Source organism: Calidris pugnax, unplaced genomic scaffold, assembly GCF_001431845.1.
Source record: "Calidris pugnax isolate Ruff unplaced genomic scaffold, ASM143184v1 scaffold188, whole genome shotgun sequence".
NCBI lineage: Eukaryota > Metazoa > Chordata > Aves > Charadriiformes > Scolopacidae > Calidris > Calidris pugnax.
The window spans coordinates 5,135,355-5,148,672 of record NW_015091257.1 but is presented as its reverse complement, the minus strand read 5'-3'; the positions used below and the strand labels follow the sequence as shown (position 1 = coordinate 5,148,672).

The 13,318-nt window shown below is 42.6% G+C and overlaps 1 protein-coding gene across 5 annotated transcripts in view; it reads left to right on the top strand.

Moving 5' to 3' along the window:
* Positions 1–339: 339 nt before the first annotated feature.
* The window catches only part of DHRSX (dehydrogenase/reductase (SDR family) X-linked), a 233,957-nt gene continuing 220,978 nt past the window's right edge, over positions 340–13,318 (top strand). For 3 of the 5 annotated variants that reach the window (XM_014960307.1, XM_014960308.1, XM_014960306.1), the window contains exon 1: positions 340–461. The gene's annotated coding sequence lies outside the window, so the exon portion shown is untranslated. The remainder of the gene's footprint in view (positions 462–13,318) is intronic. The other 2 variants (XM_014960305.1, XM_014960304.1) reach the window with 1 other exon arrangement.

Genomic DNA, 13,318 nt, shown 5'->3' with positions numbered 1-13,318 from the left:
TAAGCCAAAAAAAAAAAAAACCCAACCCAAAAAACCACCCCAGTAGTCACAGGAGTAGCATGAATTAAGCCAGCAATTTACAGTGAGGGTTGGAAATCCCCAAAGTGGGTTAAAATGCTTTTAAGCATTCAAAACCAAAAGATGTAATGAAACTTTTGCATAAACATACCTAAGATGTCAAAACAGTCTCACCTGTACTTCTGTTCTAGTTCATCTTTGGCTTGCAATTCGTTACTGAGCTGTTCTTCCAGCTTGCTTAGTTTTTTCTGAAACTGTGTGAAATGTCAAAAAAGCATGGCCCACATGTAAAAATGCTATTACACAAAACAAGGGTAATTCAATAAAAAAAAAAAAAAAAAAAAAAAGAGAGAAAGCGGGAAGAGCCGAGCCGAAAGATCCCCGAGGACAACTGCAATCAAGAAACCAACCTGAGCTTGACCTTCAGAGACCAGGGTGACCCGGTGAGTCTCCGCGCTCCGCGGCGCGGGGGGATGCGCGGGGTGCGGCGGGGCTGGCTCCCTCCTTCCTTCCTTCCCTCCTGCTCCGCTCCGCTCTCCTCGCACGCACACGTACACACACACACACACACTCTCACACACACACACACACAGAGGGATGTGACACGCGCGCCCCACGCCGCGCACACACACACGGGCAGATGTGCGTGCCCGAGCGCCCGCTGCGCGCTTTGCGTTACCCGCGCCCAGGGGACGAGCGGGACCCGTCCGGCTTTGCCGGGGCGAATTGCACTGGTGTCCCCTTCCCCCCCTGTACCCCCCGCTTTAAACGCGTCGAGGCGATGAAGGCGCGAAGGGCAGCGCGCCCGCGGGAGCGCCGGGGCCGGGCGCGGTGCGGTGCGGGTGCGGGTGCGGGAGGGCGGCCGCCGCGCTGCCTTTGCGGCCCCACATTGGTATGCAGGCGGTGGCTGCGCCGCCGGGCAGACCGAAAAGGTGAGCCCGGGGGATGGGGGGAAAAAGCCAGCGCTTCGTCAGTACCGGGGGCAAAACCGGGGGAAGTAACGGAAAATAACGGGGACGGTGTTGGGTACCCGGCCGGGCACCGGCAGGCGGACTTCGGGGAAGGGGATGCGAAGCGGGATGAGTTTCCCCTTCCCCCGGGCAGGTTGGAGGAAGGAGGTGAGGGAGATGACAGACAAACGTGTGTGGGAAGTTGTGGATGGCAGTGGTCCTTGGCAGATCTCACCCACACCGGGTTTCCTACGTACTGCTCACTGCAGAAGGGTTCATGCTGGAGGGTTAAACACAGGCTGGAGCCTGGCAATGTTGGTAAAAAAGTACGCAATGGCTGAAGGTGCGTGTGCCCAGCAGGCTGGGACGCTCCAGGGGACGTATCCTGCCCAGCCCTTTTCCCACCTGAAAGAATTTGTCGCTTTGTCGTTGGCTATTTCTGCTCCCACCCTTTGGTCGCGTCGAATGCCGCCCGCTAAAGTGGAGAGACAGCAACACATTGTGTTGGAAGTGAAAAAGACCTACCCAAAGAAAACTGGTCCTAAACACTGGGGCTGTCAGTGTTTCTGCCCTTGAGAGACAAGCTCCCAGCAAACTCCGGCTGCGGGCGGTATCTCCGGCGGGGATGGATTCGGGCTCCGCAGGGTGCGGGGGTGTGCGCGCAGCGGAGGACAAGACAAAAATCAAATTGGGTTTTATAGGGAGGGGGAACGGGGACGTAGCCAAGTGTAAAGTGTAATTGTGTGCTTGAGGATGATTTGACATTGAGTGTCGGTGACCGAAAGCTCACCTTTGCAACAGGGGTCTGTGTTTGGAAGGGAACTGTTCGGAAGTCGATTCTCGTGCCATTTTGGGTTGTGCTTCTGTTCAGATTGTGTTTTGAAGGGCTTTTGACCTGACTAGTTGATCAAACATGACATTACCGTTAACGCACCCTACTAATGTGATTATAGCAGCAGTGACATCAATGTTTCCTTGCCCTGCAACTACAGTAGCGATGCATTTGTTTACTTCCCCCCCTGCACACTCTGAAATGTCTGTTACTCAACAGCTCTGAACAGCAAGGGAAGAAGGGAGGAGGAGGGGGGAAGCTCTTAAAGGCATTTAAAAATGGCCATAGCTCTCTTTTCCTGATGCATGTAATTATGTAGAAATAAAATAACATCCAAATCCTCCTCTTTCTTTTTTCTTTTTTCTTTTTTCTTTTTTCTTTTTTCTTTTTTCTTTTTTCTTTTTTCTTTTCTTTTTTTTTTTTTTTCCGGTTTCATCAGTCAGTAAACTTGTTTTTACCTAAGTGGCAAAAACCTCTTCACACTTTGACATGTCAGGTTGTGTCACATGTTCCCTTCCGAATTCACAGCAGTGCGCACCTTCTGCCCCTCTCCCAGCTGGCAGGAGCTCGCGGGCGATACGGTTGGAGAGGCTTTGCCATTTAATGTTAATTATTTCACAGGAAACCAGTGTTTCAAACCGTTAGTTATAGAACTGGACCGAACGTGGCAGATTAAAATGCTTTTCATGAAATTTTAAATGTTGACAGATATGTGTGTGTGTGAATAAATGCTTGAAGTGTTGATAAAACCGAACATATTTTATAGTACCCGTCACAACTAACGTTAATCAGCCTAATATTTGCAGAAACTGTGAAATACTCTATTCAGTTATTGTCTGACCATTAGTGTTCCCAGCTGGCTCATTATTATTTTAAGCATATAGTTTCTAGGAGACAAGATGTAAAAAATACTTCTTTTTCTAACAGCTTTTATTCTAAATAAGGTTAATATATATGTGTTTATATATAAATATGTTTACATGCATTTGTATAAACACTAAGGGGTATTTTCCCGCCTAGCACAACTGAAAAATAAGCGGAGCAGTAATTAGCAGTATCATATTTGATTTATATTTGAAGTCACAGATTTGTTGGCTGTGGATCGATACTATGTGTGTTCATTATTGTGTATTAACAAACGCAAAATCCTAAATATATGAAACCCACCTATTTCTATTGCATATAAGAGAATGAAATCCTGGCCTTGCTGAGGTCATGTGGAATTTTGCAGTTGGTTTTGACGGAGTCAGAAAAATATTGGCAGATTTACATGTGGATTTGAAACAGCAGGATGTTACTGAGGTTAAGAGAACAATTAAAACAGTCAACAAAGGCAAATCGGTTACAGTGGAGTGCCTACAAACTTTATATTTATTTATTTACTTACTCAAAAGTTTGGTGACAATTTTGTTTCAATGTAGTTTTTTAATAGGTGCTTCTGTCCCAACTCAATTTTCACCAGCTTGCTCTCTCCTGATGTATTCTAGTCTTTCAGAGCTGGTATCTGAAGTATCATCTGCGACTGAGGCAAGGGGTACAGTAGCATGAGGTAGATAGAGGTCACCTGTGAGTATTTTTTGCCGTAAGATGCACTGTAACATCACAAGTAGTGTCTTTGTTCAAGGTGAAGGCAACTTGTTGTCGTGTGCCTACTTGAGCCAAGAGAAATCTTTACCATATTGCAAAAATTGGTAATGTCATAGGCTGAAAGGGTGTTATTTGTCCAAAAGCACTTTGATAGGCTATTCAAGCATGGTGCAAAAGGATATATCTCTGCTTCGTGTTTTTGAGTGAAAAAGACTGTGAAGAAGATGCCACTGCTTCATCAGCAAAAGTGTAATGAATTTTATGGATTAATTCCATGCTGCAAGGCAGCATCTATAGCACGGTCCCAGGAACCCTGTCACATCTGACTTAGACATGCAGCATGATTCTGGATAAGTCATTCTTTACTCAATCCCTATTCAGGCAAATTCCTTGAAGGTTTATTAAATATTTTCTGAAAGTGGCACATAAGTGACTGGACCATGCACATTACAGGTTTGCTTGCTTTCTAGTTCCTTCCCCATAAAATGGATTAGTAGAGGTCAGTCTCTTCCTGGTGTGCCCTCTGTGCACCTTACACCATTTCCCTGAAACAGGCTTAAAATGAGCACTGAAGATCATTCCTGTGTAGGGGGAGTCTCTGCAGAGACGAAATGTTCACCAAGGTCCAAGGATGGCCAGTGCTGCGTCCTTGCAATGTCCCTGTGTCACACGAATGCTCAGCTGTACCTTCTCCCCTCCAGGTGAGTACGGAGTAACCTTCAGGCTGCTGTCAGGCAGGACACGTACATCTGCCCCACGCGGCCCCAGCCCCATTTAGTGGAGGGCTTGATGTAGGAGCAATTTTTAATTGCTTGTTTTTCGCAAGAAGTCAGACACGACGCTTTTGTACTGGTTCCTCAGGGCCTGAAAATCTGTGGCCCTTCGATTATTGGTAACGTGACCAGCACTCGGTATGATTTATGTGTTTGCAAACAGCTTGGAGTTGGGATTGCGGGGATTAATTACATTATTTATGCCATGATTATAACACTTGAAACTGGACGGGCCTTTTAAAATGACACGTTTTGGGGCTGCGTTAGGGAATCCAGCGTCGCTGTAACAAGTGTATTAAACCTGGGGCTGGAGCAGGCCATATCTTTTATTCTTGCTTTGCCAGAATATAACGATTTTGCATTGGTGATGTTCATACAAACTCAGGTGGTGATGGAATGGGGTTATAAAGAACAGGAGCGTGAAGAACAATGGAATGGGGTTATAAAGAACAGGAGCGTGTGCCCTTCACCTAAGGAGCGGGCTCTGCACAGACGTTGGGTACATCCCTACCATTCAGCACCCCCCTGGCGTGCTCCCTCCCTCCCGCGCGGCGTCGCTTCGGGGCTGGAACTGGACATTCAAACGCACGGACAAGTTCCTCTGCTGTTTCTCAACGGTTTTGCTTCGATACATGAGTGTTTTCTCCTTTCCCTCCTAAGCGTTAATCCTCTGAACGGTGACTATTTAGTGCATAACGCCGTTTGTAGACAAACTGCACGAATTGATTTTCCTGGAGTGGGCTGACAAAATGATGAGTGTATTGGAAAGCGGCACACACTTGCTTATTTGTTGTTCTACGTTCAGCTAGGTTTTTCAAATAAATATCCTTTAAAGTAGCCTTTTTTTTTAAATTTTATTTTCGCGTGCTGCTTCTAATACACATAGCTAATACGGTTCATATATTTGCACAGCGGCATCTGCTCTTGTTAGAGGCACTCCCATAGCTTTCAGAATTTTACTTAAATGAGAAAATTTGAGCTTGAGGGTGGAGGGGCTCATAAGACTGGGTGCTGCTGCGAATTACATCCTTATTTTGAATGTTTTGATGTACTACTTTGGAATACTAAAGATTCTTACTGGCATTTTCACGAGTCACCATTAGATTAAATCATACATAAAGGATACCAATAAGGTGACATTCAGAGTTTCTTTGTAGAACATACTATCAATGTGGATTATGGTTGAGAAAAAGATGTGGAAAAAAACTGATTCTGACTGATTAAGAAAGAAAAAGGAATGGGAAAAGAAAGAAGGAAGAATATTATATCAAGATGGAAGAAAAGAGATTCTACAGTATTTGAATTTTAAAAAGTGGAACTAATACGGAATAAAATGCTAAGCTTACAGGACGAAAATTGCCACTTTCTTTTACAGAAAGTGTATATACATATATATCTACACATATATATGTACAATCTATGTGATCGAATTAGACATCTGCATCTCCAGAATGAGCTGAGAATCTTTACAGGGATGATTTTATTCCTTTATCCTTGAAACCTGCTGCTATTATTGCCCAATATGCATTTATTTAAAACCCCACAGTGTTGCAGATACTTTCTTGAGGACTTTGTGATCAAACATGAGTGATTTTGTACACTGAAATGATAAATGAATCATTCTTGCAAAGACAATGCTAACACTCTGTTCACTTTGAAAATAAAAATTCGTTCAGGTTTTATGGGCTAGAAGAAATACATTAATAACAAATAGATTTTATGTCTTGTTTTTTCCACTGACCTCAGAGAGACAAAGCCCTCACGTACTAGGGAAAAAGCTTATTAAGTAATTAACCTTTTATGACCAAGAAATATATCTGAGAAAAAAGCATCTCCGAGAAAAGATAGCAGAATTGTAATATTTTGGCTAAAACCAATAATAGCCGACACCTTCTTACAAAAGTACAAATCTTTCATGTAATACATCTTTTATACTTGTGTCTTTAAGAACCCCCTGAAGTTATAAGTGCTAAAACTTATGCAGAGTGAAACCCATTACATGATGATGATGCTTTTTGGGTATTATGGCGTTTTATATAAAACCTGCCTGAGAGAATGTTTGGGTTTGCGTGGAACAGGGGAGCGTATGTACCAAGGGCTGGGGAAAAAAAGAAAAAAGCCTTTCATATGAATATCCTCTTCCATATTTATTACATATTGGGGTAAAACTGGGTAAATGAAGATTTTCTTTGCTATTCAGTCACCATTTCAGCAGTGGGTTGCATGTGCTGTGAACCCTATGAAACAGATACTCAACAAATTGATCATGATAACTACAGCAAACATTAAGCAAGGGCTTCATTAAGTTGTGGTCTTCATGCAAAATATATAAGACATAGCTAGCTAACTTGAAGGACATGTTTCTTATGTAACTCTTTCAATTAATGTACTTCTGAACATACTATCATCACCACCCCTGTGAGATATATATATATATATATATAAAAACAGGCTTAAAACTAAGTTGACGGTCAATCTCCATTCTAATGCCTTGCGTTTATTTTCTACTGCAATACCATTCTAACACTTAATAGGGACTATAACTAAGTGGGAGTTTAATGAAGTCTTGATATCGGTGAAGATAAAAGGAAGACACTGTGAGCACACAGAAGACACTCATTAGAATATGTTTCTAGTGACTGACGTAGCATAATTGAACTGTAATGTGAGTTAAGAGCTAAGGAATATTATACATTTATTCGTGGATACAATGAAGCAGCGAGATGGAACATTACTGCACCTATCAACCTCTGCCCTCAGGCCACTGCAGCCTCAGTATTCATCTCAGTTTGAGGATTCCAGCCCAAAGGAGTGTAGGATTTGCAGGAGTCTGAGCACTGCAAATCTGTGAAGCGAGAGGAAGTAAAACCTTCATAACACATCTTTACAAGGACGTATCAGAATATTTCCTGTAAATTCCTACAGGTTCTGTTAACCCCTGCTAGGGAACAAACTTGTGACCTCAGGAAGCAAGTAGTAATAATGACAGTAACAATTAATGATACAATAATGATTGTATAACAATTAATGATCTGAATAGAAAATTTCTTCCAGGGCTCTTAGAGTTCTGCCTGGAGCATTCTAGATCTGCCATCCACATTTTACATATGGAGAAAGAAAGCTATGGGGGGATTCAGACTTTGCTAAGCCACCTTGCAGTTCAGTGACAGCATGTACGATAGTCTTCAACACTTGCTTTTCCTCTGTCTCTCAACCTGTAGAAGGTGACACTCTTCTCATGTTTGCAGGTGATGCTAAATTGGGGGCACCATCCAGTAGACCCAAAGGCAGAGGTGCCAGTCAGGGAGACCTAGGCAGGTTGGAAGAATGGGCAAACATGAACCTCGTGAAACTCGGCAAAGGTCCTGTACCGTGGCAGGAAGAGCCTCTGCAACACCACCAGCTGGGGATGGATGGCCTGGGGAGAAGCTCTGTAGAAGCAGCACTGGGGTGTTGATAAGCAGTGAGCTGAATTTGAACCAGCAGTATGCCTTGGAGTCAAAGGCCACCAACAGCCTCCAGGGCTGCATGAGCAGAAACATAGCCCATAGATTGAGGGAAGGGATGATCCCCCTCTACACAGTGCTTGTTAGACCACATCTAGATACCGTGTGTGGTTTTGGTCCTCCCACCACAGGGCAGATGTGGACAAACTGGAGAGGGCTCAGCAGAGGGGGCAAGAGGGGCTGAAGCATTTGCTCTGCAAGGAGCGACTCGGGAAGCTGGTCAGTCTGGAGAAGGGACAGCGTTGGAGGTACCTAATAGTACCACTGCCTGCAGTACCTTGGAGAGGTCACCAAAGAGATGGAGCTGGGCTCTTGACAGTGGTGCATTGGGAGAGGATGAGAGACAATGGTCATAAATTGAAGCAATGGAGGTTTAAGACTGGATGTGAGAAAAACCTTTTTCCCTATGAGTACAGTCAGGCAGGTTTGCCCAGGAAAGCTGTGTAGTCTCCATCCTTGAATTTGTTCAAGAACCCTTGAGCAATGCATTCTGACCTCAAAGTTGGTCCTGCTTTGAGCAGTAGAGTGGACTACAGACCTGCAGAGGTCCCTTCCAACTTGAATTATCCTAGGAGTGTTTGGTCCTGTGAATCATGTACTCTTGAGAGTCTTCTACTGGAATGAGCACTGGCTTGCTTGTTGTAATGCACTTTCTCCCTTAATTCTTAATGCGTGCTAGCCAGGTAAACCAAAAAGATGGAAGCTCAGAACTGGGACTGAGTTCAGAGTAGGGATCTATTCTCTGTAGCCCTGGCCATCCTTATATTTTACACCTGCAGCTCCTTCACAACACTTCTGGGTATGGCGTGGTCTGGAGCTGAGGTGGTACACGGCAGCGCATCCCTAGAGCAGAGTGGCCACTGTGCTGATACGTGTGTGGAGAATGAAGCTCTCACAGATAATAGTAGCCTGAAGGTTGAAGACAAAAATCACAATGTACTTATACCCTGTTTAATTCGTACACCTCTGTGGGGACTCTAGCACACTTCTAGGAACTGGAAATTAATTCAGTTGCATCGCTCCGACTATAATATAATCATGCTGGGCATACTCTTGTGCAGTGTAATATTTTCCATAATCTTTTCCAATTTTTATCTTGTGTTTGTCTTCAGCTGTACAAAGCCTGTTGCGTTAACTCTAATGTCCATACAGGTAGTTGGTACAGTAGGATTTTCAGGTACTGCCTGGCTTGGATGTGAACTGCTTTGAAGAGAAAAACAATCCCAAGGGAACTGCACGCTGCAGCATCAAACCTGTCAGCTCACGCCTGGGCCACTCACAGTTTATATTTAAGTGGAGGAGAGAATACTAACTGGAGAAAAAGGCACTTCATGCAAAAGGCCGTTGGACCTTTTTTCCCCAGGTGGAAAAAGCCTTCTTGTCATTGCTCGGAGTTGTGCCATGACACCTGCCTGCCATACTGGAGCTACTGGTGAGAGCAGGGAAGTTCCACAAGGTGCTAGTGGACCTGCTTTCTTCTGACGTTTCAGTGTACACCCAAGTTTATTCCAAAATTACAAGAGTAGGCAATTAAGGGTAATGATTTTCAGTGCAAATCCAAAACTAATGAGAGCCGCAGTGTATCTGTTGTCAGGGGTTCAGACTTTGATTCTCTCATGTTAGTACACGGACTCACTGCCAACCCCCATGATAAACTCATGGAAAGCCACATTTGTATACCTCCGTTGATTTTTTAACTTGAAGATGTGTCAAATCATGATGAAAAACATTTTGAGCCTAGAAAAACAACAACAGACTGGTACATATTTGAATGTATAAACTGCTATTTTGGAGTTTCCTGAAGTGACTTTGATTTTTTTCTCTCATGTGGGCTTACAAGCCCGATGAGGTTTTAAATTTAAGGTGGAATAGAAGAGAAAACTTGCTTTTTAGGTGAGTTTATGAAGGCTGTCTTAGTTCTAAAACTAAACAATGTGTGAAGCAGCAAGATCCGGTATTGTTTATTACATTCACATGATGATTCCCTATTTAAAATTTTACAGAGTACGTGGGTGAATGAACTGGCTATAGATAGTATTGTCTAATCTATTTATTCAAGAACTTCTACAAACTTAGGAATTACATGTTTGACTATTCCTGTTCCAGGAACAAGACATTGAGACCAAATTCATTTAACTTGAGTCCATGTGTTGGAGGTGCTGTGGATTCCAAGGATAAATATGCGACAGTATTATGAACTAGTATTACCGTTTTCATCAGCCAAAGGCTTCTTCTGTTAATTCTGGCTTTACTAATAAGGTCAGCTGGAAGGTAGAGCACAACAGAGGAGGTGGGAACAGGCTTGGGAGACGCTGCAGCCGCTATTCTGAGTCATTCTCTTTTAATCACGTAGGCAAAATCCTATGGGCAAGTGGGAGGATACATAAAGGAAGGCAAAATTTTACTTGCTGTGGAGGAGCTGTTCATTTGTTACAAACATTCAGCTGACTTCAGTGGAGCGGTGCCAATTTCTGTGAGCAAAGGCTTTGGATCTGAGAATACATACATGCATTAATAAATGGCTGAAGTCCTTCTTCAGGCTGCAGACAGTAGCAGCCAATAAGTGATGTAGCTAGGATGACATCCCACCACCTTTGTGGCCATGGAGCCAAGTCCCCTTTTTTTTTTTTTTTTTAACTGATTTGGCAATGATTGATGGGACACACAGACCTCAAAACTAATAATGTTTGTTTAATAACGTGCAACGTGCGTTCTGTATAAAAATGTTGCTAAATGAAAAGGCAAACTGCTGCCTCACAAGAAAAACAAGTTCATGGTATATGGCTGAAAAATATAGGTATTTAACACATGCCTTTGGTTCAGTAGATTTCATGGGAGAAAGGTAAGCATGAGTGAAAGATTCAGCACTCGGTACATACCAGAAAGGAGTCATTCCCGGATAAGCTTGTGGGTATGCTACTGCTATTTTTATGAATGTCAGCTAGGCAAATTAAACTTATTATTATACACAGGTTGGTCCTCTAGATGATTAGAGAAATCAAGTGGGTCTTGTGATAACTGTAAAAATAACTAAAAGCCTCATCAGATCCAGCAAGGAGGGGTCGAACTGAAAGCCGGCATCCTGGGTGGGGTGTCCTGGTGGTAGCTGTGCTTTGGGGGGGTGGAAAAAGTTGTGCAGGATATCTCACTAATAGCTGGAACAAGAAATTAGCATATTGTATAGCATGAATGGATGGATGGACAGATGGATGGATGGATGGCAGGCAAATCCTTCGGGAGCTTGCAAACCCCAGGTAAGTCTGGGAATGCCAGGCCTTGTGATGCATTTCTCACATGGAGACACTTTGAAAACAGAGAAGAGTCTACCCTGACGGGGGCTATCCAGTGTCTGGTGAGGAGAGGAGATGCAGAACCAGCCCGTGACGTCAGGACAAGCTGTGCTGTGACTTTGCACCCTTTGGTACAGGCTTGGAAACGAGCTCAAACGCACAATACTAAATTTATGGTGATGTGCCTTAACAACCCGATGTTGTGACCCAGTGTGGGCATGTATCAATGTGTTTAATGAATATTTTATTAAATAACATCATCAACTGTGTAGTAAGATGCATTTCCTAATTTGCCATTTTTTTAAGACAGCTGTTGGCTGACTTACCCCTGTGAATAACCTGTCTCTGACATTCCTGTGATGCCTGCACTGCTGCTACTTTATTTGTCTTTAAGCTACAGTTTTATGAGTAGAACAGATGCTTGAACTGTGCAATCCATTTATTTTTCTATTAATACTTCCATTATATGAATGTTGGAAGAGTGTAGATGTTGCTCTCATAATGAGCTGGGTGTTGTCTACTGCTTGGTTTCAGTTCTGACACAGTATCTTCACGCTTATTTATCTTCATGTACAGCCCAACCGCCGCCTCCCACCAGAACTATTCTGCTGGAAACCTGTGCTGGATTTCCCACTCAATGCTTAGGCAACGTTTTTTTATGTTCTGATAGGGACAGGCTAAAAAATGTCAAATCATCATCACCTTTGAGTGTAATGAGAGGAGAATAAGCTCTTTCAATGCACAAAGTGACTACATTTTTCCATCTCTTGCTGTAATAGTAGCAGATGGCATTTGTGGCCCAGAATACTCTGTCCTTTGAATAATTGATTTTGGTTTTCCATGTGTAAAAAGTTGATTTTTTTCTAATTTAAAAGTACAAGAACATCTTATTCTTTACCTGCTTTTTGCTTTTTTTTTTTTTAACAACAGCAATCATTCAGTGTTTTAAATCATCTTCTGTGATATCTATTACATTATCATTTGAACCAAAAGGATTTGTTTTCCTGAGTTTAAAGAGATGTTATGCATATGCACGTACATACATACCGCTGCGCACACATTTATTACTGATGAGTGTGTATTGATGCTTGGAGTGAAAATGGTCCCATCTCATTTGTCCATTTCCAGCAAACAGACCTTGTTTTCTTTGTTTTGCTTGGTTTTGGGCCACAGTTTATTATATGGTCTGGATCAGTGCCCCAGAAGTGAAGGGTGAGACTGATTGATTTGCAAAAGCAGTTCCTGGAATTCCCAACAATCTGAAGTTTATGTGGCTTTCCGTTACATTTATGCCAACTTTTAGCAAGGGCGGGAGTGAGAATGAAAATAGACTCTGTCACAAATTAAAGTTAATTTTCTAGATGGACTTTATCTCTGGTCAAGACAGTGGCTGTCTCATTTTTTATGCAACAGCTTAGCAACATCTTTGGGTAGGGGATTCTCTATTTCCAGAGCATCCTCAGCTTCAGTGCATGGCCAGGAAATACCCTTCTGTCGGTGCTGAAGCGCGGTGCGGACCCCTGGTCTTATAACTGACAAGGCATAGATTTGGAAAGTCTCTTGATTTTCACCTGACCTGGACATGCTCAGCTCTTACCTTTTTTTTGGGTAGCGATTTGTATGTACATCTATATATAAATTTTACAGTTTAATATAAAATGTAAATAATAAAATTCTTATATATGGTTTTATATTAAAAATCAGTCTAAACATGTATCTATACAGAAACATAAATCGGGTAATGTGGAACTATTTAAGGAAAGGAGAAAGAAGAGTTAATTAATTTTAGATTGCTTATTAGTTACGTCACTGAAATTCTATATTCCTTTATTATTTAGCTAAGGACAAAATGAGTAAATAAAAATAAAGAATAAACAATATTTCTTGCATTAAGAAAGCCGCTGTTCTCTGTCTCAGAGAGATAACCAAAACATAGAAGTATTTCTATAAACATCTCACGAAAAATAGTAGCGTCCGTGGGTTTAGCGCTATTGCAAGGGGTTTCTATTTATATTTGAGGATGGTGGTTTGTGCCTTTTTACACAGAGCAAGACCTACTGGAAAAGGCCTAGTCAATTTGTAGAGAAAATTATTGATTTTCCCATAAGTTTAAGTGCAGTGGTGTGGAAAGGCAGGTCTTAGACTTCTAAAGCATTTTTCCAATGTAAACAGCGGTGGGCTTTGACCAGCCGGCGTTTGTGTTTGCTCAGGACCCGGCACCCTGGAGGCAGAGCGCTGTAGCGGTAGGGATAATATCACTTTAAAAATAGAACAAAAACCGCAATAACAGGAATAATATCTAGCCTCTATACTGTAAATATACAAAATATGCAGCACCATCATGTCCAGACACCTTACAGAA